General features: G+C 35.0%; 1 protein-coding gene across 2 annotated transcripts in view; it reads left to right on the top strand.

The window, feature by feature from the left end:
- LOC136839446 (uncharacterized) overlaps positions 1 to 6,000 on the top strand; it is a 552,172-nt gene that overhangs the window by 503,771 nt on the left and 42,401 nt on the right. The window lies entirely within an intron of this gene.

Below are 6,000 nucleotides of genomic sequence, written 5' to 3'. Positions count from 1 at the left end.
TTACGAGAAGTTGAGACTTTCTCATTGCAGATGCTCTTCTATCTTTGAAATGTTTAAGTTCTTTTTTATATATTTTATGATTAAAAGTTATTAATATATATACTAAAATGAGAATGCGCCAGGAATGGTAGCCCTGTTTGTATAGAGCTTACATCTTAGTAAGGAAGTATTCAAGATGAATCCAAAATTATCGTTTGCATGTCTTTTGACGGAAGCTATAAATTTTGATTATTCGGAAGGAAGACTTTTTGATAGTAATGGGCTTATATAATAATTGGAATTATTGAAAACCTCTTAATTTGGAAAATTTCGTTAAGGGCTTGTCTTAAAAAACTTAGCAGGATAATGGCCTGGATCACTTAAGCAATAACCTCATGAAATATAGTCTGTATTTCATAGAAAAATGGAAGTCAGGCATGTTTTAGTTGGGGTTCTTGTCTGTCGGTTTCTTAAACCTTAGTGATACTTCTTATTTTTGTTCTTATTTTATTTTGGCACCTTCAGGTGGAAATATATGTTTTCTTAGATTTAGAACTTATGGAAAAAAAGGCATATTTCCATACATCATATCAGACGAAGATTTTATGTGATGACAAAGTGTACAGTACGCGCTGTATTTTGATGATGCAAACTTAACAACGTAGTTGCGTGTACTGCACTCCCATTCAGTTAGTCATCTGGTTTCGTTGAGTAGCTGAATAATAACCTTATTGCAAATATATATTTTGAAAAAGAAGCTGAAAAATATAATGAATATCAAAGGATGTTCCTCGAGGAAGCTTAATGTATCAGCGTTAGGACATATTTTGTGTCAGATTTAAACGATTCCCGAAGAGTTGCAGGTTTTCGAGAAATTCAGTCTTACAATGAGTAATTATTGAGCCCCAATTACTTTGAAATACGACACAGAACAATTCATAGCCTTTGTAATGCATGCCTACTGGAAAGGGACCGCGGAGGTCATTAGAATGGTCAAAGCAAGTCCTGTGGAAACGATTACCCTTCGGAAGCGGTGAACTCATGTCAAGCTGTAAGCGAAACTCGCCTTCTTGGGAATGAAATGCTTGCCAAGTTGAAATGGCCAGCGCACGCCCCCTTGTCATTAGAATATTCATCCCCCCCTCCTACCATTTGATGAGATTAATTGCTCCCGTGAGTGGTTAAGCACTCCAGTTAAAAAGGAATGCCCAGCTTTTTTGAATGGGTCAGCGCCGCATGCCCGACTAGAAAACAGACTGTTCCCAGAAAGGAATTTTTCCTTTGGCACACATTGTAGAAATAGCATTAACCCGCAAAGCATTTTTTAAGACCATATTACATCTTGCCCCAACCTACTCTTTTTTGAAAGGAAGTTGCTAATTTAAAAAGTTTAACGTCATTTTCCGGGAATTAAAAACCGGACGCGCTAAGTTAGAAATTTTTCATCGCAGTGAAGGGCAACAGGGATGCAGTATTCTCTTTCTTATATATCCAATTTTTACTGTTTTTCCTATCGCGTGTACATTTTACATTAGTGAATTTTACTTGATAGACACTGTTGTCTAGCGTTTATCTATATGTGTGGCTAAAGTACGAACGATTTAAGATCTCTCGTTTTTATAAAAATCAGTTTTGAGGCTTTATAAGCACACACACTTCTCACTATTCGATGTATTGCGACAAGGCAGTGGTAAAAACTCTCCCCGACTCATGTTTTTTTTTTTTTTTTTATCTCTTGAATTGAATATTCTTTCCGTTAACGAGTTATCTCTCCACTTACAATGTTCGGAATTTTTTTGCCTCACTTCTTTTTCTCCAGATTCTTAAATTATTCCGTCTCCCAAATTTCCAGTAAATAAAAATAAGGTCGCAGGAACTGAGCTCGATGACTTCGTGCCACCTGAACAAAATTACCTTATGAAAGCTGATCACGCAAGTTATCTCCCAAACTGCATACAGCCGAACAAGAGAGCTGTATGTAAAGAATGCAATTTTATCAATATATGAATGGGAATGATCTTCAATACTAACTAACAGACAACGACGCAAGTGACAAAAGTAAAATGAGTGAGAGCAAAAGATTATTCACTATCGAAATCGATTGTCGGTGACTTTCATTGATATCTGGCCTGTTCATCTAGAACAAAATATGTGCATATATATATATATATATATATATATATATATATATATATATATATATATATATATATATATATATATATACACACACATACACATATATATATACATAAGCATATGTATATTCATGCATACAAGACTATTGAAAGTGTTGAAACGTCTTGGCCTGTGAAAACAAAATATTCAGCTTTTTGAAGCATATTTAGAATCAATAGAACTGTGAATTAATAATTATATTTAGCATCGCAGAAAAATTAAAATTTTAATATTTAACGTTCCCAAAATCATGGGAAAAAATTCACCGCCCTCAAAAATGCGAAATCTACACTTATACCCTGAAATTGCGTTTAAAACTTTTTTTTTGTGGTTTCTGTGAAGATAAAATTATGGAGCGTCTTTTAAAATATTGCTGCCTTTTTTAAGTGATAACAGCACTTAAGAACAAAGATGGTAAAAGTTAACGTCATCATTTTAAAATATAAAAAAAATACGATCATGACAGGCCTTTCATCTCTGTTATTGCTGCGCTAGTTTGCCATTTTTTAAAGACTATTGTAATTGTTTTTCACGAAAGCTAATGAAGTTATCATAATTCAGAAGAACGGAAATCCAACGTATTAAAATTATCTCTTCTAGAATGTTGCTGCGTCTATAACCCTTTACCATTAAGACTCCCTTAAAAAGAGTGATAAAGGTCACTTATATGAAATACTATTATTCTTGAGAATACAATAAGAATTTTAATTTTCTTCTCGTGTAATAGACGAAAAAGTTTGCATTTACGAATAAGTAATTTTTCAGATTTTTATTTTTCCTTCGTCGGGAAAGTGGCATTAACGCAAGGGAAATGCAAGTGTTCAGACGTTTAAAAACCTCATGTTTGAAGCCAGGCAGTGTATAAGACTTAACAGTTTATTTTTTGGCTTCCATCGTGAGTTTCATTATCTGTTTTTTTACCTTCCTGTGCGAGTATTGTAGATATATTGTATCAGTTCGATTTAAGGATGGGTGTGTGTGTGTGTATATATATATATATATATATATATATATATATATATATATATATATATATATATATATATATATATATATATATATATATATATATATATATATATATATATATATATATATATGTATATATATATATATATATATATATATATATATATATATATATATATACATATATATATATATATATATATATATATATATATATATATATATATATATATATATATATACACACATATATATATACATATATATATATATATATATATATATATATATATATATATATATATATATATATATATATATATATACACATACACACACACACACGTACACGTCATTCTTTCGCTGTGACCAAACCACCTCTAAACACGGCGACACATTTTACGACAATCCGTCTTTTCACTATATCCTGTCTACAGTTCTCATCTCTTTAAGCCCTTTCAGTCAGCGTATTTGGTTAGTGTATGTTAATTATATATACTTATGTTTCTATGTTCGTGTTTGGGTACTTGTTCTTATTCAGGAATTATTTGTTTAGTGTACGTTGACTGAATGGGCGTAAAGAGATGAGAATTGTGGATAGGATATGATGAAAAGATGGATTGTCGACAAATGTATGGCCGTGTTTAGAAGTGGTTTGGCCACACAGAGAGAATGGAAAACAGTAGGGTTGTAGAATGGCGCGTTAGGCAAACATTTGGGAAGGATAGACGAGATAACTTCTGAGAAAGTAGCTTGAAGAGCGGAAAAGATGTTGGAACGGAAATGATGGAGGACGCAAGGATAGGTGTGAGTTGCAGTGTGTTTAGGAGAAAGGGATCCTTGTCTGATAGTCTCCTGCGTTCGTATAAGAATGACTTGCATTTTGGCAGTAATGCACAGCGATTTCATCACTATTTCAGCTGGCCGTAAATGTCGCTTGATTCCTCTAGAGCCAATCCTTGGGCCCCTTCGTCAGTTGACGTAAGCAGGGAATTATTTGGTAGTTACTCGACAGTGGAGGGTCGCAACCTTCGCTTATCAATGGCATCGGATTAGCATACCCTCGTGAGCCACCCTCTGCAAGGGAAGAAATGGTGTACGATATCCTGAATGCATAGTGTGTTCATGATTATTATAGGGCTGCGATACACGGATATGATGTGTTTTTGGTCCTTCCAGTGAAATGAGAAAATATAATACGGATTTTGAACAGAGGAAGGCATTTGGCCCAGCAACTGTGAGACCACGAAGGTAAAAGATTCGTACCTGATAAGTCCTCCACAGCTTCCACAGATACACGTTTTCTTCGGTTTGGAGGCCCTGGAGTCGGGATGGAGTCTCGGCCTTTGTGGGTGGGGAGGGATGGGGATAGGGCCAGGAGTATGTCGAGAAGGTTAGCAGATTGAGAAGAGGAGGGAGGGGTTGTGGAGTTGGAGGAGTGGGTTTTGTGGGAGAGAAATAATTCCATTATGTAAAATAGGGCGAGAGTAAGGGAACAATACCTTCTCAGCTCGATTTGTCTTGCTTCGAACGTCGTTAGCAACAAGCTTGTTCCAATAAAAGTGCGCATACATTAGCTCCCCCTCCTTCCCCACTTGCTCTCACCGCTCGGTGGAAGTGTAAAACTTTTATGGGTGAGGGGTAATGGAGGTAGGGGAGAGGAAGTGGAAAGATTTTTCAGTGCAGCTAGGGTGGGGGGAGGGGTTGAAAGATGTGGTCTTAAGCTGCTTTTGTTTTGAATAACTGCGGAATTCTGTTTGGGCCACATTAGGAAGTCTCTGCGTACATAGATTTATTCACTGCATATAAGAAAAGATAGGCGTGAATTTATGCTTCAACCACTGTAGTCAAGATGAAATTGGAAATCAAATTAATCTGTCGAAGCGTAATGGAAATTTAAAGCCATACGTTGTCATACTGAGAGTTGTAAAGAAAATATAAAACCACAGTCCTCACATCACATATACAGTATAATGGAGATATAAAAGTAATTTAAATTTTCAGTTATAACAGAAATTGGAATTTGTGTTTTTGGTGAAAATGTTGGCATTGTTGTATTGTGTTTAATCTTTCGAATGGGAATTGGAGATTTAGAAGAAATATTACTGATTTCCGAGGAAATATTGCTAATTTTCGAGAAATATTACTAATTTCCGAGGAATTATCTTGCAAGAAATTAACCAGGATTATTTTAATTTTTAATCCTTCAACTTTCAGCTGGAGTTATCTGTTTCGAGATGCCATATTTCTTCATAATAAGGTCACGTTTGTGGCCTGTATTGACATCTGTAGGACTAACCTCTAATTCAAAGAATTTGAGCTGATTCGAAGGTATTTCTTATGAGGATATGTATTTAACGAATTTATAACGAAACTCATGCGAGGGAGAGTTCAGGTTTAGAAAATAAGAGACCTTTGGATGGAGGGACATCATTTTCATAACGGAGGATTCAACCGAGACATTCTGATTTGACATCAGCGAGCCAGCCAGCAACTGCACAGGCGTTAAAGAGTGTCTAATTTACTTACATACCGTCTGTTCTGTTTTCGTTTCTTAGGTGTCTCCGGCTATTACTATATCTGCTCCATTTTCACATTCACACTGCTGTAAATATGGTTTGAATCGTTGATTTTATATGATAAGCTGTTAAAATTTACAAGGGAATGCCGTTTGTGCTTGAGTTCACTACAAATGTTTACTATATTTTCGTGATTCTTAGAAATATATTCTCTTCAACACCGACGTTCCTGCGTTGCAGATTCGAAGAGTCAGTGTGGATATTGGTTATTATATCAACAGAATATGTAGAAATATCGGAATCAATTGATTTTGCTTTAAACTGTGTCATTTCTTAGTATTTTGCAGCTGAGCTT

Source organism: Macrobrachium rosenbergii, chromosome 6 (assembly GCF_040412425.1).
Source record: "Macrobrachium rosenbergii isolate ZJJX-2024 chromosome 6, ASM4041242v1, whole genome shotgun sequence".
In the NCBI taxonomy this organism is placed as follows: domain Eukaryota; kingdom Metazoa; phylum Arthropoda; class Malacostraca; order Decapoda; family Palaemonidae; genus Macrobrachium; species Macrobrachium rosenbergii.
The sequence above is the reverse complement of the archived record's forward strand: the minus strand, read 5'-3'. Positions and strand labels throughout refer to the sequence as shown.